General features: G+C 32.9%; 1 long non-coding RNA gene across 1 annotated transcript; it reads left to right on the forward strand.

Moving 5' to 3' along the window:
- Positions 1 to 26,479, forward strand: LOC142338248 (uncharacterized). Its single transcript, XR_012758966.1, has 4 exons — positions 1 to 67; positions 708 to 896; positions 24,138 to 24,204; positions 26,038 to 26,479. It is a non-coding gene; the product is annotated as an uncharacterized LOC142338248 (long non-coding RNA).
- Positions 26,480 to 27,131: the final 652 nt, after the last annotated feature.

Raw genomic sequence — 27,131 nt, forward strand, 5'->3', positions numbered from 1 at the left:
AAACTGACACTAGGAGAAGCAGTTATGGTTTATTTGTTCTCATGTTTTCGCAGTTTTTGTCAGCGTGGTCCATTTTTTTCAATGGGCAAAATAAATTAACCCACCTTTTAATTTAACCCACCCCAACCCCCCCCCCGCGCCCACAAGGAACGCATAGAACGAATACCCTCCCTCGTGTACAAACACACACACACACACACACACACACACACACACACCTACACACACATGCACACACACAGACACACACACACACACACACACACACACACACACACACACACACGCGCACACACACCACACACACACGCACACACACACACCACACACACACACAGACACCACACACACACAGACACCACACACACACACACACACAGAGACACCACACACACAGAGACACCACACACACACACACACACACACACACACACACACACACACACACACACACACACACACACACACACACACACATACACACACACACACACACACACACACACACACATTTACCCATTAACCCATTAACAGATTGAACACAACTGTTCACAGTACAAAAGTTAGAAGCAGGATCTTTTCAGTTTTGTTTGTGTCCACCACCCCCCCCCCCCCCTCCCTCCCGATAACCTCTTATAAAGGGATAGTTGTTAAAAACCTTTACGCTGTCAATAACATTAACAATTACAATTGATTCCAAATGATAGAAATGAACTAAATTTACAACAACGACATCAGGCAAATGAATGCAGTGTACAGATGGAAATTTAAATCTTTAGTTTTGACAAGTTTGATTGGTTACATTGTTACCTGCTTCCTGTTCGTTTTATGGACTCAAATCGAACCGTGGCGATTAGGATGGACTCCTGAAGTTTCGAGGCAGACACAAAATGAAAGCCAGTTGATTGATCAACGCTGATTGATGCAATCGTGACCAGTAATAGCCCATTATAGCCCCCTGAATTTATAGCGCCCTATACGGAATGTTAACTCAAGAGCAGCCCATAACGCATCATTGTATGAAATAAAGGATCTTTTCAGTTTGTGCCCCCCAGCTTGGTGCCCCCCCCCCCCCCCCCCCACAAACACAAGCGGAAAAGATTGGTAGCTAAATTTAATACTATTAATCATGTTAACAATCACACAGATGAAACACAAAAGCACAAAAGCGCTTAGATATTTTTTCCACAAAAATTCTGTTCTATATAATTGTGTTTTTTAGGCCTTTCATCAATTTTAAAAATAATCTAGGTTCCTTTCCGTTTGTGCACACTCCCCAGGTTAGTGGGTGGATATTATTTGCACTCTCCAAACGCACGTGCCAGATCCCATATTTGTTTTCTGCTATGCCGGATAAAAGTTTCGTTAGTTCGGATAACAGTTTATCATAACGGTTGCGTTAGCAGACTGAATAATTCATGATTTTGGAGAGTTTTTCAATCCAATCCTATGATGATCATAACTGAAATTCGCTCTTTGTCGAAAAAAAATAAAAAAAATATCGGAACGTTTTTATTGTTATGCACTTTTTACACCCCATTGTTGTCCATGACCCCCACTCAGAAAATACGGATCTATTCTGTTTTGACCCCAAGTGTTTTTTACGTCCCCAGTTACAAATTTTATGTTGTTAGTACGTTACTATATAAGAAAACAGCACGTTTTCCTGGTGGGCGTAAAAAACATAATCTCAATAATGTGGGAGGGGGGTTTCTTGCGAATGGGTTTCTAGATATGTAGTCTACTAAACCCATTTTGGCTCCCGGCATGTGTTCAATTGTGAAGTTGTACGGAAGTAATCTATCTATCCATCGTGATAGTCGACTATTGTACGATTTGTTCGATCTGTGCTCTTTTAGAATAGACAATAGTGCTCGATGGTCCGTTACTAAAGTAAATTTTTTTCTATGTAGGTAGTATTTGAAATAGTCAATGGTCCAGACTATTCCCAATAGGTTCTAGTTCGTTAACACTGTAACGTTCTTCCGTTGAGTTAAGTGTGACGCCTCACGTTCTGGATTGGGTGCAGCACTTGAGCAAAATACAACCGAAGGTTGGCAACCGATAGCATTTGCGTCAAGATTCCTCAACTCAACGGAAGAACGTTACAGTGTTAACGAACTAGAACTATTGGGAATAGTCTGGTCCATTGATTATTTCAAATACTACCTATATGGAAAAAATTTTACTATAGTAACGTACCATTGAGCACTATTGTCTATCCTAAAAGAGCAGAGATCGAACAAATCGTACATTAGTCGACTATCTCGATGGATAGATAGATTACTTCCGTACAACTTCACAATTGAACACATGCCGGGAGCCAAAATGGGTTTAGTAGACTACATATCTAGAAACCCATTCGCAAGAGCTAAAAAAATATCTACATATGACGAACACTTTGTAGTAGCGACAACATCTAAATTTCGCAACTCAATGAAAAATCTAATTAAAAAAAAACAGAACGCATTACAAAAATTTAATAGCAAATTAAAGTTACACTCGCCTTCTTTTCATTCAAAACAGTCATCTGCACCGCAAATGCAAACATCACTAACTACTAATTCACAAATTAGTACTAAACCACTTGCATCACAATTACTGCTTTCTCAAAAGAGAGTACCATTCGCGTCGCAATTAACGCTTTCAAATTCAATAGTTAATCCGCATTTAAATCCTCCATCCGCATCGCAAATACCTCTCGAAGTTAGAAAATCACAATTTGTACTAAATAACTGTAAAGTGAATAATTCACATTCCAATAAGGAATTTGCTGCAAAAGAGGTGCAAATGTCAGACAGTAAAGAATGTGAACACTATGAACAATTATACCCAATAAAGCCCATTAATGGTATTAAGTCAAATAATCCACCTAAAATCGCAAAATTAAGCGCAAAAACACACATTTCAAAAAATAAATACCACTCGCAAAAGAATCGCTCGTTTTTGATCTATCATGTTTAGTATGAAAGCAACTCGTATTAGGCTAGTTTCCTCACTTCCGAGACTACAGTTTTCGGCTTGTTCTATTAAACGACCGTAGAAAATTTCAACAGATTCAACTTTCTGTTGTTTACAAGAGTAGAAGGCAAAGCGGTCGTAAGTAATATTTCTTACTTTTGTGAAGGAATCCTCCATTGCTTGCCATAGTACTTTAAATGGCTGATTTCTTTTTGAAAATGAGGATGTTTGCTTTTAAAGATACGTCGTCCCTCCGTTCCAATGCTCAAATACAACAAAGATATCGATTTTTGCTCACAGATCCCCCAAGGTTTATATCCGCATAAGATACCTATTTCCTCAATTTTTGTGCAACGATTTTTCCGATTTACCTTGAGTTGTTGGTTACGGATTTTTCTATCTCTTTCCGTCGCTTGCGTGTGATTTTCCACTGGTTCCTCGTAAATTGGCTCGGGTGGGTACGTTACCGCTGTTGGTGGATCGTTTAGTAGGTTGTCGAGTTGAATTCCCTCTTTTGCTAGCAATGCTAGCTTCCACTGTTGAGATCATTTATCCCACGTCAATGGAGTGGTGGCAGTAGGTTTCTCCCAAAATGCATCTACATGAAGGGGCGTCTTCTTTGATTCAGCTAATAACTGCGCCATGTTATACTCGATTACGACAGATTGTTCCAATCGAGTCGCGAAAGCTTATAGTTCAAATCAGTTTCGGCAGTTGCGCCACGAATGGCAACTCAATGACTACAATTAGATTTTCTAATTGTCAACTTGTTCAATCGCGGTGCGATTGGCACAAATTCTATTCGACTGAGTCCGATTGAAAAGCGGATTACTAGATTTAAATTAGAACTGATTTTCAGCAGTGCAAATTAGAGAATGATTACATTAAAGTACAATTTAGGAAATGAAAGTTTTGTTCATAACATAATTCCAAGACAGGAAGGAACTGCAAGATTTGTTTATAGGCTGAAAAGACAGTTTCCTGCACAGACAGCATGAACAGACAAGAAGTGATGAAGATTTGGATGAACTGAAATTAAACTAAATAACACAAGCACTTGCCCATCAAATGGGTAAAACTGAACTAAATACGGTTATGGATATATAATGATTTATCCATACCATATGACACATACGATCGTTCTATATAACAACACAAAAATTGTAGGGTCTTTCCCATTATAGCCCCCCGCTTAGTGGTCAGATAACCTATAGCCCCCCAATCATGGTAAATATACCATAATGGGGGCTATATTTTCATGGGGGGGGGCTATAATGGGAGAGACCCAAATTGTAATTAGGGCATAAAAGATGGATCTATTCTGTTTCGGCCTACCAGCTTAGTGGGTTACATTTTTTACGCCCTCAAGCGCACGTGCTATTTTTTTACATAGTAACGTAATTTATGCCAACATATATTTTGAAATTGTGGAAGTAAAAAACACTGGGAAGAACAGAATAGATCCTAAAAAACAATGGGGCTCCAAAAGGGATTAGATCCGATATCTTTTAGCCAAAACGGTGTCCCATTTTTCATTATTATAATTAAGGAGGGAGCTTCAACTAAACCACTTCGGTTTTCTCCATTATGTTCCCGCCTCATCTTGGTCGTCATATAATCCCCAATTACAGTAACATTCAAAAAATATGAAAAAAATATTTAAAAAGTTTGCTAAGAAAGTGAGGCTATAACTGGGTCTTTCCTATTTTAGCCCCCATGAAATTATAGCCCCCCATATGCTATAGTTATTATGATGGGGGCACAAGTTATTTGACCAGTAGGCTGGTGGGGGGATAATGGAAATGACCCTTATAATTTCTGGGGGTGTGCTATAATGGGGAGAAATCACATTAGGAAAAATCACAATGGGAAAAAAATCAAAAAATTATCTTGACATATTTTTTTTCAAATCTTAAAATGAAAAGCTCCGATGTCTCCCAATCTCCTTTTGTTTGTTCTCTAAACTTTTTCCGTGACGTCATATTTAACTTCGATAAATCAAAAGACAAACAACATTTTTTTGATCTTTTTCGTTTGTGTTCTCATCCAGTACGTTATACGGACCCGTTACAGAGCTTATGTCATTAGATAGTAAATAATTATATTATATTATGGCTCGTTCTTATTGGGGTTGCAAAAAATATGTACGCACTGAAGTGTGGGGCACAAACGGAAAAGATTCCAAAATTTTATTTAATATATACTTCTCGTGATATCTAAAAACTGAATTGAATATCAGGCTGATTAGCGTTATGAAAAATCAAATAATTGTCTAGCCATTTTTTCTGGAAAAATAAAACGTCCGATCAACCACTAAATCAGACCATATTTGAATAAAACCATAATTGGTTGCAATTAGTGGTTTTCAATTTCAAATGTTTTTTTGGTTTTTTCTGTTCTGAATAAAAAATAGCCTGAAAAATCTTCACAGGTTTCTAAATATTTTTCTCTCTTTAAACTGAGAGTAGTGGATAAAACAGTGATACCAAACACCAGTAAAACTTGACCCTTTCTCCTAACGCTAATCGCGCATGTCGAATCGGGCCAAATTTTACTGCTTGTTGCTATCCCTGTTTTATCCACTAATACATATTCACTCTAAGTCTAGCATTAAATTATGAAATGGCTTAATTCTAGAAAATAATAATAAGCTCGTTTGCAAATTCACTTATGTACATCAAAAAATATTATTTCTTGTCTATACTACAAATTTATATTAAACCTTTCAGCATATTCCTTGAATCTATCTTTGGTATGTGTGTATCTATATCTGTTAAGGTAGATGCACAATCTGCATCTTCCATTTCTAAACCTAAAGAAAGAAATATGCTTATAAACTTTACACATGTTGCACTCCAGATATTGGTTTGGATTGGCATAATGGTCATCCAAATGTTTAATATAATCTTTTACTTTAGCTATATCTTTGCATATATAACAGCAGTAATCTAATTCTTTACAATCATTACAACACTACCTCCAAGGCTTATTTTTACACTTATCACACTTCATTTTTCACTTTCGAAAAATTATTTTTTCCAAAATCTCCTAATAAAATACACCATGTCTCCAAAAAATACCCCATGTCTCCCTAATAAAATACACCATACACCATACACCAACAAACAGTGATGTCACAAATGTGAACTTCTGCGACGTCTGTAATTTATCCTTTGAAACAAAGAAGGATTTGACGGACATCAATCATACGATCCCAAACATAAAGAACTATTGGAGAAAATGTTTGATGTGCGAAACAGTTTCACTGATTCTGATTTGGATGAGGCTATAACTGAAGCCTCAACTAAAATTGAAGCCTCAACTAAAACTATAGGGAAAAGGTATGATTCGGATGGAGACTTTATCTATGTCAATCCTTCTACTAAAACTGACACTAAAGATATTGTTAAAACTAAAACTAAACTCGACGACAATATCTACACCAGAATTGAGTTTGAATGTAAAGAATGTCATGAAGAATTTAGAAGTAAAGTAGCTGTACCTACTCATTCACCTAGTCACAATCGCATGTATCTAGAAAACAAAGAAGACTTTGATATAAACTCAAGTCAGAACATGAGAGAATTTTATATTACGGATAAAGGTGGGAATTACATTGAAGATATAGACGAAGCAACTAATTACTCATTAGAGGAAATTAAAAACTGCTATCAGTTTAGAAAAGTTAAGAGTTTTAAATATATGGTCACGGCCGAGTGTGAGAACAAGAAGAGAACCAAATAGGAAGTTAAAATTACAAAAATATTCTTAAACACCGACTATATTATTTATAAGGCTATATATGATTACCGTGACTTCAAACAATGGCTAGATTTCAAAAACGAAATATATGAAGGTTATGGCTACGACTTCGAATTTCTGGGATTGAGAAGTATTCAGTTAAACATTGAACCAACTAAGGCATCTATTGGTAGTTAAATAGATTTACTCCTGATCTCAAAAACTCTAAATCGATATTAAATATACGTAGTTATAAATACAACTGCTTGCAACTAACTATTACTGCTTGGCTACATCTTGCTAAGGACCACACAACATGCGAGAGTAAATATGTAAATAATCTAATTGAAGCACGACAACGAGATGAAGATGATTTTGCTTATACAAAAAGAATACAGAAATTGTACAATATTAATATTTGGGTATACACACCTTTTGGTGGGGGCAAAGTAGAATTGTTTAACCAGTGGATGATTTTGATAAAGATAGAAAGGATGTCAGAATATTGGTTTGAGGAGATGGTACTACAGAACACTGTGCTCTAATTAAAAACATAGAAACCTTGTTAGATCGTCCAAATAGAATGAATCACAAATTCTATTACTGTGTTAGATGTACATAATGGTTTGATTCACAAATTAAATACGACAAACATGAATGTAGCAACTCTTTCAAACCAGAAGTTGTTTGTCCTAAGAAGAAGAAAATTAATTTTATAAATGAACATAAGCGTCAGAATATAAAAAATGTTATAACTGCTGATATAGAATGTTGCATTGTTGAAGTCGCGACTAATGGCTGTAAGTACGTAATAGCTGAACACATACCAATAAGTGTGAATTACATCTGGCAGTGTAACTTCAAATACTATGTCGGTCTTGATTGTATCAAAAGATTTGCTAGTGATCTATTAGAAATAGAAACTGAGAATAACTTCAGGCGCAACAAACAAATGATATTTAATGAAGAAGATAAATTAAATCATGAAACTAATAACACTTCTTGTCATATCTGCAGTAAAACATGTATTAATAAAGTAAGAGATCATTGTCATGAAACTGGTAAATATAGAGGACCAGCTTGCAGAATATGTAATGTGAGGTACAAACAACAAAACTTCATTCCTGTAATATTCAACAATGGCTCTGGCTACGATTTCAACCTACTATACAGTGAACTCTTTAAACAGAATAATGATAAAAGAAAAGTAGATAACATACCACTAGCTGCTGGTAAGTCTAAGAAGTTTAGCATCGGTTGTCTCAAATTCTTAGATAGTTATAACTTCTTAGCTATGCCTCTAGATCAAATGGCGAAGATATACGGATGTAAAACTAAAACATTATATTCATATTACTACCAGGTTTCGACTCGTATGATGAAGTCATAGATAATCTAAAAATAGAAGACTTCAAATCCTCTCTCTCGAATAAATTACCAACACAAGAAGAAGTAGATATCTTTAATAAAGACAACAGTCATAAAACTGGTAAAGATCTAACTATAGAGTACTTACAAAATGATGTGGAAATATTAGACTACTGCATGAATGAATATGTTAAACTAAGTATGAAAGAATTCAAGCTCAATCCCCTACACTATGTAAGTCTGCCAGGCTATAGTTTTGATTGTTGGTTAATGTCAAGCGGTGTAACATTAGATACATTACAAGATAAACAAATGCTAGATCATTTGTTGAGGCAAAGAGAGGTGGCATATGTGGTATTATTTGGCGATAGGATAGTCGACAATGGTGGATCAAGGATGAAGTCCCATAACAGAAATATCTGGTACATCGATGCAAACAACCTATACAGCTAAGCATTGATGCAAAAGCTACCTTATAAGGACTTCCAGTTTACTACTACTACTACTACTCTTGATACTATATTAAATACTCCAGATGATAGTGATCATGGTTATTATATAAATTGCAATATTTATTATACTGATACATGTAGAGATAGAACAGAGCAACTAGCATTAATGCCTGATAAGAGAAAGATAAATGGTAACGAATTGGGATACCGAGAAAGAGAGAAAGGCAAAACAAAAACAGAGAAATTAATCATAGACCAATACAACAAAACAGAATACATGGTTAATTATAGGATGTTAAAGTTCTATGTTAAGATGGGTGTAAAAGTAAATAAAATACATAGAGTAATTAAATTTAAACAGGATTATATATGTAGAGATTATATACGAACCAAAACTAATAAAAAAGCAACAGCTAAAACTGAAGCAGAAAAGGATGCAAGGAATTTAATGAACAACTCACTATATGGAAGAATGTGCATGAATCCCCTACACTTCCTTCAAAGTAAGTTCCTACATGATGAAGAAAAGATAATGAAAAGTATAAGTAAACCAACATATAAGAATATAACTAGATATAAAGATTATAGCCGAATTGAATATATAAAAAAAGAATAGAATATGAGTCTCCAGTGTATGTAGGTCTTACTATCTTAGAATTAAATAAATTACACATGTATGATGTATTCTATAATATTCTTCAACCATCTCTCGAAGATCTACAAATCCATTATGTGGATACTGACAGTTTTGTATTTATTTTTAGCGAGGGTAATGTCGACAATGAACACATGGACCTATCCAATCTCGATCCGCGAAGCGGCGGGTTCCCCGATCCTCCAATTAAAACTAATAATAAAGTTCCAGGCAAATTCAAACATGAATTAGGTAGTAAAGTTATAGAAGAGTTTATAGCCCTGTCACCAAAGACATATAGTTTCAAAGACTATCCTAAGAATACTAAGGCGAAAGGTATAAAGAATTATAACAATGCTAAACATGAGGAGTATTATAATGCACTAATGTATAACACAGAGAGAAGTGTAGATGAATGTAGAATACAAAAAAGTTGGCCATAACAAGACAACAACAAAAACAAGTAAGATTAGTCTAAACACATTTGATGATAAAAGATTTTATGTAAATAATAAAAAAAGCTATTCTCATGATGAGAATCTATATCTATTCAAAAGAGATCTAGTAAATAAAATCTGCGAAGCAGGTTGGGGAACCAAGGCCAAAAACCCTTCCCCGATTAAGAATGCATCATTAGATGGAGACAACGACCTACTTATAAATAATATTAAAGAGCTAACTATAAACGATGACAGAAAGTTAATCCTTGCTGCAATTACACTATATAATGATTTATTATAATTCTAAAAAATGGCTAAACTAGAAACACTTATAAAATTAAATAATCTAGAAAAACAAAACAGAAGAAATAGATTAGAAGATAAAATAAAACAACAAGAACATTCTGGTGAAAGAGAAGAGTTGTTTGGTCCTTTAACTAAAACACTAAATGCAAAAAATGAACACAATCAAGCATTAAGTAAACAAACATTGAGAGCAATAGATTGGCAAAATCAAGAGTTAGATAAACAAACTAAGATGATCCAGCAAGCTGGTTTCCAGATCGGTGAAACCGCTTCACGGATCGGTGAAAACATTTCCAAGATTAATGAAACGTTAAAAGGATCGTAAAGGAAACTCAAGTTATAGCACCAGTTTTTGTTGATAGAAAGACAGCCAAAATTCTTCATGGGGGGTCAAACTAATCCTCAATTAAAATTAAATATTGTAGATTTGCCTACTAGAAGATATAAAATGAATGATGTTTATATAACCTTAGAGCAGAGTACATTTTTAGTTATGGATAATTTTTATGAATTCTCAGAAGGATTTACTGACTTCCTTACTAAATCAAATGTATTATATGATGATATCGGGGAAGATGAAAACAAAAATAAAAGGTTTTTAAAGGATATTAGATATGATGTAGGAAAAGGGGATAAGAAAAACGCTAGATATAGAACAATAAAACGTATAATGGGGGTAAAAGATGATGTATTTGGCAGGGGTTTAAATAGCAACCCTAACCCAAATAACTTAATAGAAAGATTAGAATTTTTGATACTGGAAGCAGAATCTGGTCATGATGGATTATATAATGAAATGCTAGATATATCAAAGCAACTATTATCTATGAGTATTATTAATCAAGAGCAACTAGATAATTTTGTTTTTAACTATGGTAAATAAATAATGATTGAAAAATAACAACAACAACAACTATTAGTCAAAGAAGTATTCAGTCCTCAAATAACAAAGTTTAGAAGAGAAAGAATAATACCATTATTTAAAGATGAAACATGGTCAGCTGATTTAATTGATAAGTCATCTCTAACTAAATAATATAATAATTATAAGTTTATATTAACAGTTATAGATATATTCACAAAATATGCATGGGCTATTCCATTAAAGAATAAATCTGGTTTATCTATAACTAATGGTTTTAAAAAAGTATTAGGTGAACATCCACAGGGTGGCTCTGAAAGTCCACAAGGTGGCCTCGAGGTTCGAAAACCAGAAAAGTTATGGGTAGATAGAGTTAGTGAGCTTAACAATAAAACATTTAAATCTTTACTTAAGGAATATAAAACAAAACTATATTCTTCTTATAGTGATTTAAAGACTGTGTTTTTAGAGAGATTCAATGGAACATTATTACACATAATTAATAAACCAATGTCCATCAATGGTGATGGTAAATGGGTAAATATAATAAATGATGCAGTCATAACATATAACAATAACACTCATTCAACAATTAAAATGACACCGGTTGATGCCTCTAATAATCCTGATAAAGTTAGATACTATGTTAAATCTACCAAAGCAACACCAAAAAAGTTAGTGATTAAGTTACAAATGCAGATAAACGTAATATCTTCTCTGAGGGATACACTTCTAATTGGAATAGAGAACTATTTAAAGCTAATGAAGTTTTGAACACACAACCACCAACATATAATATAGAAGATATGAATGGAGAGATAATAGAAGGTAAATATTACAAAACAGGAATTATTAAAATCCGAGTTTGATTTTGAATCTAATAATTAAGTTTTAGAATCATTAAATATAGACCTACGGTCCTAAGCCAGCGACGCTGGATTCATTTCTTACTGTAAACAAATACAAAGTCTAATTATAATTCTAAGTCTAAGTCTAATTGTAAGACTAATTATAAGTCTAATTACAAGACTAATTATTATTCTAATTATATGTAAACAAATACAAAGATGACAAGAAATAGATTCAATCAAGCTAAACATGAATATTGACATGAAGGATACCTATAAAATTACAAATGTGCACACTCCCATAGATGAAAAAGATGTTGTGACAATAACTTATTATCGTCTAATAATAAAACGGATATTTTAAGCAGAAATATAACGGAACTAAGAAAAGGGCATAATCAATTAAAACTAGAGATTGATAATAATAAGTTTAATCAGATTATCACTAACATACAACTAGATGAAATGTTTACTACTGGGCTAAAAGAATTGAAAGAAGTCAATAAAAAGACTAATTCTTTTATAGATGAAGCCCTTTTAAAGAATAAAAAGAGAATAGTACAATATATAATTGCTATACTTTTAAAAAGTAAATTAGTACACAACATAGAAAAATCAAGACTAGAGATGCATTATGATTTTTATCAAGAAGATATAATTAAAGAAATAGAAAGAATTTTTACTAAGTAAAATAACCGAAACTATGACTAGTCCAACACCACCGAGTGAGAGATTACTATATCCGGATCTGTCTTCAGTATCATAACGATTAATAAATGAAAAGATTCAAGCCAATAATAAATTCAACAACAATATTAACGTTATAAAAGATATTAGAAATTATTATGAAACTGAAACTAATAACTACAATAAGAAGTTAAGTAGATATAAAAATTATATTAACGTAGCTGAGATAACAGAAATAGTATTATCGTCAATAGCAACAACGGCAACAACAACATCATTTGCATTAACAGGTATAGGATTAGCATATTCTATACCAACAGCCTTTGCTACAGCAACTGTTTGTGGTTTATTATCAAAAACAATTAATACTAAAATTAGAAATAAAATTATAAAGAATTCACAAATGTATAGTTTAAGTAAACAGTTTAGCGATAAGTTTAATAAAGTGTATACTAAATCAATGAATGATAATAAAATAGATAATGATGAATGTAATGAATTAGTCAAGGTATATGAAGAATATAAGAAGAACAAGAAAAACAAGTTAAGTGTTTTTTTAAATTAAAGCTATTAGTGCTGTTTATAGTAATAATAATATTAGTATTAATATTTATAGATAGATATAGAGTTTTAACTGAAACCATAGTCTTAGTCTTAGCCATAACTAAATTATCTTTTCTTTGTACCTAAGTATAACCCTCTTCCTCTTTGTACTACGTTTATACCTTCACCAGTAGTTGCAAATTTAATTAAATCAGGTGTGGTTGATAAAGCAGCTCTAGGGTTTCTGCTTGCAGCTGCACTTCCTATTTTACTTGCTATTTCAAATGCTCTTACTGGATTATTAGCAACTTTCTTTCCAAAGTTAACCGTATCTTTACCAACACTTTTAAAGAAATCTTTCAATCCCTCAGGTTCTATTGTCGCATCAGATACTGTCATTGACTTATTCCTTCTACACTTAACACAATTACCCCTTAACATCTTAGTTCCTTTAGCTGAGACAACCCCTCTTTTATTAATAGTAGCACTATAATGTCTACCACCAACACAATATGAATTAGTTTTGAACGTATTTAAAAGACTTATTTCTATATATAAAAAAATTGAAGTTAAAAAGTATAATCCCTTTGTTGTTATTAAGCCCAAGCCTACGCCTAAGGTCAGGCCCAAAGCTAAGATTAAGCTTGAAGCTGGAGGCTTATCTCTAGAGAACAAAAAGAAACTAGATACTATATATGCTAGGGGTTTTGTTAAAACAAGTAAGAAATAGTTATGTTTATATTTATCAGGAACTGCTTCGCAGATGATTATAGCTGGAGATATATCAAAAATAATGACTAGGACCATAGTTATAATTATAATTATGATACTATATCAACCATCTTATTTCCGTCACTATTCACACTAATAACCATTCTAGCTAATACTAATGCATGACACATAACATCGGCAACTGCAGCACTAAATTTAAAATTAAGTTGTATTGGTTGTTGACCTATATCAAATACATCTAGTATTTAGTATCAAATACACCTATCTAGTATCAAATACATATATTCTAAAACTGCTTTTGAATGTTCTATGATTTATATATGGTTTCATATTATGTTGTAGCCCATTATAATCTTTATTAAAGCTAACAATCTCTTTAAAAGCCTCATTATAATCATTGGTACCATTATTAATATTCATTCTATCCTCAGGATAAAGCTCGCTACCAATCTTACAATATTATTCAGTAACATTCATCATATGAAATGTACTTGCATCATGAGTTTGTTCATTAACATTAATATTTTCAAACCAACTATTATATATTGTGGTGGTCTTTCCATCCCATTTTCCATACCTAGATCAAACAGGAAGTGAGTAGAATTTGGTACATTCTTATAAAATGTCTTTCTTTCATAATAATAACTAAAGTCTACATTATTCTTTTTACTTAAACCCTTTTGCACAATAATTCTAATATCGCTACTAGGACCAATACTAGGCACACACTATGATATATCTTTAATTTCTATATTAGCATCATTAGCAACAGCACCAGCAAAAGCATTAACTCTAAATAGAGCTCTATCAATATTATTTCTTTTAAATATTAGTTTAAATCCTAAACCATATATAATCTTTTCTAAATCATTTAAAAAACCAAATAGATCACTCATCTTAATCATCATATACATATGACCTCGTTCTGCAGCATTATGGTCACCTTCGAGTTGACTATCTCTATTGCATTGATTTCTAACAAAACCACTCTCATATTCATCATCAGTACTAGTTAATAACCTATACATCAATAGATTAGGATGACAGTGATCTACATATTCAATGGTCCTACCACTAATAGTTTCAAGCTTCACTGAACTAAAAAATGCAATCAAACCGTAATTAACTAATCCGATATTAGCATCATTAGCAAATACACCACCAGAATCATCTAATACAACAAACTCTATCTCTAGATAGGAATCACGGAAATTTAAGTGATTCTCTTCTCTATTGAGAATGATATTAATATTGGTATTAACCGTATTCATTGTTGCTAGATTATTTGGTTTATACTTTATAATCTTGCTTTTTTGTATATCATTATTATAACCATAAGTTGTATTCAAATTAATTTCCAATTTTATTAGGTAAAAAATTAACTTTTAATTATAACTAAGACTATAATTATAATTATGACTAATACCAAAGCTATAATTATAACTGTCGGTGTAACCGCTTCGCGGATAACCAAAGCTATAATTATAACCATAAATATAATCTAATATTTAAATATAACCAAAGCTATAATTATAACTATAAATATAATCTAATATTTGAATATAATAAAATGACTGACAGTTTAATCACGGGAAATACAACTTCGTTAATCTTATATGAACTACGAAAGACAAATGCAACTCTAAGTAAAACTAAAGAAGAGCATACACTTAATTTTAGAATGATAAAGCCAACAGAAAACTTTAACTTTAGTGAACCTATACTAAACTCATCAAAATTAGGTTTAATAGGATTGTCGGTTTAAAATTCGGTTTTTAATGTGAATAGAAGGAACAATCAATTCATATATGATGTCAAGGGTGACACATGGTCAGATACCCGTATTTTATCTATCATACAAGGAGCATATGAATTATTCAAAACAGCAGAATTAATAAAAGAAGAAACTAATGGTAATGTTATAATAGAATCTGATAAGAATACAATGAAAAGTTTAATGGAAGTAAAACAAGGTGCAATTAATTTTGACATAGAAAATTCCATAGCCCCATTACTGGGCTTTGGAAAATGTAAAAAATTGTAATGTGATATCTGGTGTTAAAGATAATGGGAATAACACAGACACTGTATACTTTAACTCTGACAGAATCACCAGGTTAATTGATAAATATTATACCGACTAATATCTTGTATCAAAAAGTAACTAAAGATAGAATAGAATATATGGAGTTTCATATTAAAGATGAGCATGGAAGACCTATAGACTTTAATGGTGATGTATTAAGTTTTACTTTACATCTGGTGTAGATATAGAATTAAACTTAAACTAAACTACAAAACTCCCCGATCCCAATTAATTCTAAGTTTACCATTAATATTTTTATTTTTAGTTATATCAATGACAATGTAATTATAAGGCTCTTTCTATACCTTATTACATATATTAGCAAAATCATTATAACTAAATTCTACATTATTAAAGAAATCTTGATATATAGATATTAGGACTTTACCTCTTTATTCAAATAAAACAAATAGATTACAATTCTCTCTAACACTCAGTCTATCTATTGTGAATAGATTTTGATTAAGATATATCATATTACAATTATTATGTCTACCCCTACAAGAGTATTCATTAATAACTGGTTCTTTATCTGCAACATCATCGAGTATCATTAGTTTTTTAAAGTTTTTTAGTAGTTAATCGGGAGAGGGTACATCTTTTTTAAATCTTTCACAAACTCGACATCTGCTTTATCGTCAACAGAGTTGCGACTTCGTCGATTATAACTCTCTACACCTTCATATTGATCACCAGTAGGACCAATGATGTATAGCTTATCAAAGTATATTCTAGCCAGAATTTGTTTTGTTTAATAAGAATGTCTTGCCACATTCACTAGGACCAGATATTTTACATCTAAAGTTCTCTGGGAGTGTAGCTTCTGTAATTATATTATCATCATTTAGCCATGATTGTAGATCTTCATTTATGTTTACAGAGATATTGTTACTAAGACATTCTTTGTTGTTAGGTTTACCCCTTTGATGTTTTTCACCAAAAAGATATATAAAACTATCATTAACATTATCATTAACATTATCATTATCATTAACATTATCATTATCATTATCATTAACATTATCATTATCATTATCATTATCATTAACATTATCATTATCATTAATATTATCATTATCATTATCATTATCATTAACATTATCATTATTGTTATCATTATCATTATTATTAACGTTAACATTATCATTATCATTATCATTATCATTATCATTATCATTATCCTTTACATTATATTTATCATTAACGTTACAACCTAAACAAAAACCCTCATTATATATTCCTGAATATTTACATTGATTAACTAGAAAATTCAAAGCATTGCTAATTCTTAATCCTCTATCAATAAGATAGATCATATATAAACAATAAGCCCCGCAATAAGATTCATCATATTGTTGTATTCTCTCATTAGAGCCTAGATCAATATATTCTTTTAAAAATAATGGTGGGGTCTCAACACCAAAACTATGAAAATAATATGTTGGACCACCTTCTCTTCTTATAACTAAAACCCAATGTGTACCCTAAGTTGGATGTAAATTTACAATAATGTTGGAGTTAGGTTCACTGATTGTTTTAGGACTTTGATCTCTCATCACTATTTCAATTGGTGTTAGTCTTATGTCTTTATCTATATCTTTTATTCTGATATCACTCATAGCATTATTATCAATATTAAATTTAAGTTAGTATAAGCATTTTTAATAGGTATAAAAATGGAGACAGGTAGCGCAGTTATAATTTTTATTTTCTTATTTGGAATTTGTTATATAATATATGATTCAATACGAAGTAAATATACAAAGCTAGAAGAAAGCTTTGGTGGATTTATGAATAGGAGTCTAGTTAGATTTGAATATGAAAAGTCACCATTACATACTATTGTTTATGGTGGAACTGGAACAGGTAAATTATCTTTTATTAGACAATATTTAAAATTATACTTAGATCCGCGAGGCTGTTACACCGATCAAAACCAAAACCAAGACCAAAACCAAGAACAAGATCTGCGAAGCAGTTGCACCGATGAAGCTAAAAATATAATCATAGTATGTAAAGATGATAGAGACTGGATAGATCCTGAGACTGGTGAGTTTTATATTGGGTTTAATAAATGCGATATAAATATGATCGCATCAAAAAATAAGTCTAAATTCAAAGATAGTGTAATTGTTCTTGATGATATGGGTGATAAGTTAAATAAGAATATAGCTTATTATTTCACACAGGGAAGACATTATGATATTCAAATGATTGTAATGTGTCATAAACCAGCTCCAGTAATTAATACAGCAAGAATGAGTTGTAAAACTATTTATTTAACAATTTATAATGGAGCTGATCTATTTAAAAATTTTAATGAAATATAAAAATGTGAACATAACTTCAATAAAATAATTAGTGAGTTAAATAGTAACTATTATAATTGTACAGATGGAATGTCAGATGAATTTCATTATTGTATTAAATATAATAGGAAAGAGAATACTTTTATTTTTATTGATAAGAATAGAACTATGATATATGACTCGAGAGTTGGTTTCCTCGATTTAAAAGCTCTTAGTTTAAAAGACAAATTAGAAAGTGAAGATAAAAATAAACTTATAGCATATATGAAACCACTCATGATAAATGCTACAGATAGATATACTATTAATCATGATAATTATCAGTTCTATTTTAATAAACTTCTTACATTAAAAGGTATTAAAATGCAGAATGATGTTTTATCAAAAGAAATGATTAAAGCAGATTGTTTTAGTTTAATATCAACTACTTTAGGCATAATAGGTACATGTTTTATGATATATAATTATATGAGTCCTGATACAACAATAAAAACTGCTGGACATGTGGCAACGAGTGCAAGTAATATATTAAATAGAGCAAGTACATTGGTTAACTTTGGATATGGGGAAGAAAAGCAGCTACAAGGACAATATATAAATAAAGAGACTGGAAATTTAAATAAAGAGGGACGAAGGTATTTAAACAGACTATATGGAAATAATGAAGAATTTAGAGAAGAAATTATAAATATTGTTAGAGATAAAACGGAATTAGACCTTGAAGCGATTTTAGATAGAAGATATAAAACTAATACACTCAATACGACGGGGAACAAATATTTAACAGAATGTATCGCGTCTAAAGATAATACTAAAGATGTAATTGAAATCTTGGCTAAATATGTTGGGTATAATTGAAATTTGACCAATCATAAATGGTTATGAAATGTTTAGAGTGTAAACATAAATGTGGAATCCCTTTTAATGTAGCTTTTCATTATTCATTATATCATGAAGATAAAATTACTAAATGTGCATGTGGTGATAAAACATAAAGTGGTATATGTGTCAAGGAACTTGCTCAACGAAGTTGTTTTGCAAATTCGCCGATGAAAACTGATCGTTCTTTTAAAGATGTATCTGGATATAACTCTAGCTCTAGTCTTAACTCTAACTCTAACTCTAGCTCTAGCATTAACTCTAACTCTAACTCTAACTTTAACTCTAACTCTAACTCTAACTCTAGCATTAACTCTAACTCTAACTATAACTCTAACTCTAACTCTAGCATTAACTCTAACTCCAACTCTAGCATTAACTCTAACTCTAACTCTAACTCTAAATTTAATACCAAAGTCTTAAATAGAAATTGTAATAAATGTAATTCTGTAAAACCACTAACTGATTTTGATGAGAGTAAATATACATGTAGAAATTGTACTTCAGCTAAAGTTAAATGTCTATATTGTCCTTCTGTTGTGAGATATGATGGGATAGGAGCTCATGTAAAGAAACAACATCCAGATGTAGAATTAACTAGAGGATTTAGTAGAAATTTAACTGAAAGATCAGCGGATACCAGATCAACAAAGTTGCCACTACGTGGATCAGTGGAACTGTTTCACAGATCTGTTATTACCCAAACTGGGGAAAGTTGTTGTGTAAATATTATAATTTTGTATCATTTCTTATTAATAATGCAATGAATATATAAAAAGTAAAAGAGAATATATATTTATTGAAGAGTAATGATAATTTAAAATAAAAAATATAGAAAAATAAAAAAATAAAAATTTATTGAAAAATTTAAATAATTTTGAAAGTTACTTAAAAAAGAGGGAAGTCACTCTTTTAGCACGATAGATAGTAATTTTGTTCTGGAGCATCACTCTGATAGGGGCGATTTCGCTCTTAAAGAATGAATTGCTCTTAAAAGAGGGATTTCACTCTTATTTTGAAATTTTATAAATTTTTTGTTTTTCGGAAAAATTAATTTTTTAAAATGAAAAAAAAATGTAAAAATAGCTTTCTTTCATATTTAGCAACCACTAATAGTACAAGAAGTCAGACTATAACTCAAATGTGAATTAGTTAGACTATAACTCAAATGTGTTGCAAATTATGCACAAAAAATTAACTGAAAGAAATTTGTGAGAAATGCTTAAAATAGCTTTAGTTTTTCTCCACGAATCTGGTGAAAATTCAAAGGGGGATAATCGAGTTTACCATTCCGGCATTTACGTCAATGGCCATAACACTGTAGTCGTAGAACTTATATTTGACGATTTATTTGGAAGAGAAGATAACATTCATTACTAAATTTTGTTGCAATCTGAAATTTAAATCTCATTATCTCGAAAAGTATCCGTCCTATTTAGTTCCCTATTCTTGCATGTCTTATAATATAGGCCTGTGGGAGTCACTGCCAAGTTTGCTCAATTTTTAACCAACAGTTTTGGAGCTATTTACATTTGAAAAATTCCCCCACGTATTAAGATTGGTGAAAGAATTAAAAGGTAGCCCCACTCCACCGCCTTGGCGTACAGACCTCATTTTCATACAGAGTGTGCACCCAACAAATAGTTATCCATTCACAAAGTTTGAGTTTGATACCTTTTCTTAGTTCTCGAGTTAATGCTAAAAATGCATATGTTTTATGTCCAAGTTTTGCTATTTAGTTCGTATGCCTTAATTATGCTTGTTATAAAAATGTTAATTACTAATAAATGTTATTGTTCAAAAGATAGCTCTTTTGTGTAGCCAAGCGACAGCCATGGTGAATGGCCAAAAAGTGCCGTGGAGAATAAAGGTCCACTCATGGAGAATTATTCTAGAACATTCTTTATGAAGTAACCTGTTACGCGTTACTGACCGGCCAACCAGAATGAAGATTAGTTACTGGAGTTCAAGCTACTGGTTGTTTCAATGCTTTATTTTTGTTACGAGCTGCTGGTTGTTACAAGCTACTGATTGTTACCGTGCTACTGGTTTTTACAAGATACTGGTTGTTAGGAGCTACTGGTTGTTACCATGCTAGTGGTTGTTACAAGCAACTGGTTGTTACAAGCTACTGGATGTTACAAGCATAATTTACTCGATACTAAGTGAGACAGGAAATGATAAATTTTGGATGAGTGTGTATTGGCGAATTTGCAAACGAGCTTATTATTATTTTCTAGAATTAAGCCATTTCATAATTTAATGCTAGACTTAGAGTGAATATGTAAAAGTGGATAAAACAGGGATAGCAACAAGCAGTAAAATTTGGCCCGAGTCGACATGCGCGATTAGCGTTAGGAGAAAGGGTCAAATTTTACTGGTGGTTGGTATCCCTGTTTTATCCACTACTACTGAGATCTAGCTAACAAACTACTTTAATTTTTGTTAAACAGAAAGCAATCAATAAAATTTTAAAGCATACAGAAAAATAACCGTGGAAAGTGTTTCGTTTCGCAAAAAAAGTTTCAAACTTTTCTTTTTGTGTTGTGCTCTCCCCAGTTAAATACATAATATTTAGACCTCTGAAAAGCACGCGCAATTTGTCTTCATACTGGTTTGCTATGTAGTTTGACGTGTTCCGCAATTGGTGGGGTTCAGAGCAAACTGGGGGGACGAAAGCGAAAAATATCAAATTTTATACCCAATTTTATAAAAAAAACCCAAATTTTAGTGGTGCGTCTTGGCAATTATTTTGGATTGTACTGCCTTCTTATTTATGGCTTTGCGATTATATTACTATATGAAAATCAGCTGATAATATAGCACCAAGGATAGATGTGTAACTTTATATGTACATAGATATATGTGCAATCATGTGAGTAAACACATACTTTTGTCTTGATTTATGGAGTTCAGTTTTTGGGTCCTTCCCATTATAGCCCCCCCCCCCCCCCATGAAATTATAGCCCCCCATTATGATATAAATACCATGATTGGGGGGGGGGCTATAGGTTATCTGACCACTAAGCTGGGGGGGGGGGGCTATAATGGGAAAGACCCCATTTTTTTACTGAGAAAAGCGCCAACCCTGTGCTCGGGTCATAATAGACTATTTGGTGTCATCTGATAGAGATTCGATAGATATGTGGTCTTGGATACAAAGAAAAAAGTTTTTCATTTGCATGCGTTAACAAAATAGGACAAATTGGAGTCAAATCTAATGCTTGTACATCTGAAAGACCGAAAGAATAACTCAAATTTTGGATATCTCGCTCAAAACCCGCAAAACCTCTTCGGTAAAATTAGGGTGAAAAGAGAGGAAAATGCGAAATTAAATTTAGAAGACACGAAATATGTGCTTGTTAGAAGAAAAACTTTTTGTTGTGATAGTTGTAGTTTCGCAGGTCAGTATTCCTCTGTATTATTTTTCCGCAAATTCTCAGAGTGGTTTTGACTCGACTACACAAGTTATAATAATAATTATTATAATATCAAATTTGCTATGTAATTGGCTCAATCCTTGCTTTATAATGTTTTATACAGCATTTTACAAAACAAGTTTAATGCATTTTGCACATGTGGGCATTGTTTTAAAATTTTTCAACAGATATTAGTGTCCACTCGTTGCGGTCTAATTTTGTGCACAACAACAGCGCGTTAGCATTTTTTCAATTTTTTGCAAGCAATGTCTTGATAAAGGTGTTTTGTTTCGTTCATCACTGATTTGAATTATTTTTACCATTTCTTAATCAAGGTGTCAACATGTTCTTGAAACAAAAATGGTGTCATTTTATCGTTTGAAAAATATATTTTTTTCAAGATAACTATAGTTTTCTTTAATGAGATTCTATGTTAATGGTTAAAATTCTATTATTTTTCGGATTATGCGGTCTCCCTAAACAAAAGAGATCAAAACAATCGATTTTTATGAAAACTTGTAGTATCAAATCAATCAAATCCACTAAAATCATTAGAATTTAATGAAGACTTGTGATTAGTGTGATAATTTGACTTCAAAAATGGACCCCAATTATGTATATATATCGCAATATCACAAATTTTTTATGAAAATTTTAATCTAGGTCACATAATCAATAGTTAGAACATAAGCATGGGAACTGTCATTAGAGTTCGAAAACTATCTTATATGGCAGGCAATATTCAGAATTTCTTTGAAAACCAAGAAAAACACAATGCAGAAGCCAAAAAACCAAGAGCAATTCCCTGAAATTATGTGTCATTATTGAGACCCATTTCAATGTAAATGAGTTTTTGTCCTTAATGGATAATTGATATAAGTCGAACCAGTATAAAAAACACAAAATTCTGAAAAAACTTGTGTAAAAGAAATCACATTTCCAATAAAGTTCGAATATTTTTGGATGTAAAATTCACGAATGCGACTGACATTAGCCATTTATTGCCATTCATCTGTAAAGAACATGCAATTAATTAGTGGAAAAAAAACAATTTGGAAAAACTGATAAAATAATGAAGAATGGAACAAAAATAACGCGGAAACTGAACAAAACATCAAATGTTCAGACTCGTCAAAAAATCTGTTTCATTGAAAGTCGTACACTTGAAGAGTTTTCTAATGAATATATCGAGCGGCCAAAATTGACTGAGCAGAAAAACAAAACCAGGTGAGCATATAGTACCTCCCGTTCTATCTGAGGCCTGAACAAAAATGATCAAAAAATTTCTTGGATCTATTCTGTTTCGCTCCCAGTGTTTTTACGCCCTCAGTTACAAATTATATGTCGTTATATAGCTCGTTACTATGAAAAAAATAGCACGTGCGCCTGGGGGGCGTAAAAGATATAAGCCCACTAAGCTGATGGGCCAAAACAGAATAGATCCGATTTTTCAATAGCATGATAATCTACAGAGGTTAAAATTCTACTGACTTTAATGAGGCATTATAAAGTTCTTTGGTATGAAATAATACAATGTTAAGCGTCGAGATAGAATTGATAAAAGTTTAACGCTAAAATTTCTGAGACGATGATTTAAGCTACATAATAAAAATGATTGAGTAATTGGGGGGAAGGCGGTGTCTCATGTCTAAATAGACAGAGAGTGGTGCCGCACATACACACGCCCAAACAAACATATTTAAACAGATAAACCAAAAAAAAGAAAGTTGTCTGTACTTTTGATTTTTTCAATCTATAAAAGATGTCAAATTTTAATTTAATAGACCACAGTATCACATTATTAGACCACAGTATTGGTGCGAAAAAGGTTTAAGCGGAGTTTGTAGTTTGCTCAATCAGAGTGTCTCAGGACAAGCTGTGAAAGGACAGGAGGAGGATTGTCAGGCTGCCTACGATAGCTTCTCAGTTAATGGACGGTAAGTTTCTCCATCCGATTTTAATTGCTCTCAAACGAAATTTGTAGCAATTATATTAGTCCTGTCGGTCTTTTTTATGTGATTTTTCGCGTGACCAATTTTTCGCCTGACGCATGTGACTTTTCGTCCTTAAAAATGGAATAAGCAGGTAGCGCCCAGCGGGCATTACTCACTTTCAACTCACTAGTCTTCAAGTATGCGATTCACAGAATCTGTTTTGGTGACTTATACTTGTGGTGCGAAGGTTGGTTCTTAGAGATTGACACCCCACCCCAATGTTGCCCCCCCCCTTTGTTGCCACCTCATCAGCCCCCCGGTGCACCCCCCGCTGCGCTCACTTACGCCCCTTCAATTAAGCTAAAGCTAGCCTCACTAAACCGTTGCTAGCTACTGGCGAAGCCAACTGCTCGCCGGTCGTTTGAGAGCAATTCGACCGACGTTAGTCGGTTGTGTTAATATAATTGATCAAACATTTCGTGAGGATTTTGGGTTATTTAGATGGGCGCCGGTTTGGCGGTGAAGCCGCAAAGCTTTTGTAGGGCGCGCAGAGGGCCGGCAACTTTATTATCTGTTCTGTTTATATTTCCTATGAGGTAAACACCATAGCCTGCTTAAGTTATGTTCAATAAAATTCAGTGTGCTTTACCCAGACTGAGGTGCGCTAGCTAAGCGAGCGCTGCTCAGAATGATTTGGGTCGCGCACAAGGAGTACCAGACTATCCAGACTTAAATTTACTCTGAGCAGACTTAAATTTACTCTGATCAGACCAAGTGGACTACAGAATTGGGAGCCAGAACAACTTGAGCCGCGCACAGGTGTAACCGACTTGATTCGGGCATTGAGAGCGCCAGACAGTCTTGGGCCACGCACTGGCAGTACCCACGGATGTAAACATTGAACAGTATACTATTATCTGTATAGTTTCTATTTCTAGTTTGAATGGAAATACTGCTTTTAAAAATATTTCGTGATGTAACCCTTTCACAATTGCTAATTTTTTAAACACAAATCCTCTGCTTAATTTGTTTTGAAAAGATAAGGCACGTGGAGATGGTCATTTTTTGTTCATTTTATCCACTCATCTGTTTGAATTTTGGGATCTATTCTGTTCCCCCCCCCCCGTGTTTTTACCCCCAGTTACAAACTATATGTTGTTATATAGCACGGTACTATGTAAGAAAATAGCACGTGCGCCTGGGGGTTATAAAAGATTTATGCTCACTAAGCTGGGGGGGAGGGGGTTGGGAACAGAATAGATCCAAATTTTGCAAACAGCGAAAGCGAAAAACAAAGACAGGATGAATGGTTATAAGCCGATCCGATAACAATTTCAGCATGGTATCAAATAGTAAAACTATTATTTAATCGTACATGTAAAGAAAAATCGGATCTATTCTGTTTTGGAACCCCCCCCCCCCCCAGCTTAGTGGGCTTATGTCTTTTACGCCCCCAGGTAAACCTATTTTTTTACATTGTAACGTGCCATATAACAACATATAATTTGTAACTGGAGGGCGTAAAAAACTCTTGGGGGGGGGGGGGGTGAAAACAGAATAGATCCGAAAAATTTAAAATTGTGCGTTGGCACCAAATTCAATCAAACATTGCTTTTCCGATTTCTTTTTTCAATAAAAGATAGTATTTCCGCACAGCCTCTTCAAAATATTTTTTGTTCCGATTACGTGCGGCATTATCCTTCTCAACGCAGCTATAAAGAATAGTTTGGAAATACTAATGTGGGAAATCTTAGTCCTCTTGTTCGTTTTTTTGACAGTAAACAAATCGTGGTACGGTTTATATCGTACATGTCGACATAGAAATCTCTTTCGCAGAAGTGGCCAAACAACATCTGGGAATTACTGCCAACGATCCAAAATAATTCCTCCAAACTCATGCAAACTAATGAAGAAAGAGATATCCAGACAAAAAGATCAGTGCAGAAATTTGAAAAGCTTGGAATTATGCCACGTTTGGTCAAAGCAAAGAGCAGATGGCAATTTTGAACACAAATTCTACTGTGGTTTTATACGAAAGTTCTGCATGTTTTCACAAGTTGGGATTTTGAGTAATAAAACTTCGGACATAACGTGGAAAAACCTTCCTCATAATCCAGAGAACGCTCTCAAACACTGGGCGACAAGGGAAAAATTTTTCTTCGTGAGATGCAAAATGACTAATAATATCTCAAAGAGATTTTCAAAGGATAAATACAAGATTGGGAAAAAGAATTTCGCTCAGCAGTTATTCGTGTTTCCAGTACCCGAAAAATCTTATGACAAGGCTGGTATTTCTAGGAAATAGAAGGAACTGTTTCATTGCGGGCTGTTTTTTCTTTAGTGTCTTATTTTGATTCTTTAGTCTTCAAACCCAAGCGGACACCCCAGACCAGAAGTTGGTAAGTCCAGAATTAAATGAGTACTGTCCAGTAATTTTGACTGGGACCGTCTGCCGACTTTTGATCTTGGATCTAAGCCTAGGAAACGTAGCTTCGATATATTTAAACAAATAAGCCAACTGCGCCAACCCAAATTACATTTTATTGAAAACTACAGTAGTATTAGTTGTCTGAAAAATGCTCACACAGCGGTCTGAGCATAGGCGCAAGAATGAAAAACGGTCTAAATCTGGCAAAATAAATTTTTGAGATCATTCCTGTATCTTTAGAGTTATTCCTATCATCCGTTCTCAACTGGGATGGGGAACTCAAGGGCAGAGTTATAAACCGACAACTATGACTACATCTTCAAAAACCTAAGTTCATAAAACGGAAAACTCCTATTGTCATTGAGGATAACGCTCCCGCCATTCTGTTTTATGCCGTTTTAATTGAAATACGGTTAATTGCTCTCAAACGAAGTTTGTAGCAATTATATTAGTCCTATTGGTCATTTTCATGCAATTTTTCAGTTGACCGATTTTTTGTCTG

This window comes from Convolutriloba macropyga, chromosome 4, assembly GCF_964194025.1.
Source record: "Convolutriloba macropyga chromosome 4, txConMacr16.3, whole genome shotgun sequence".
Classification (NCBI taxonomy): domain Eukaryota; kingdom Metazoa; phylum Xenacoelomorpha; order Acoela; family Convolutidae; genus Convolutriloba; species Convolutriloba macropyga.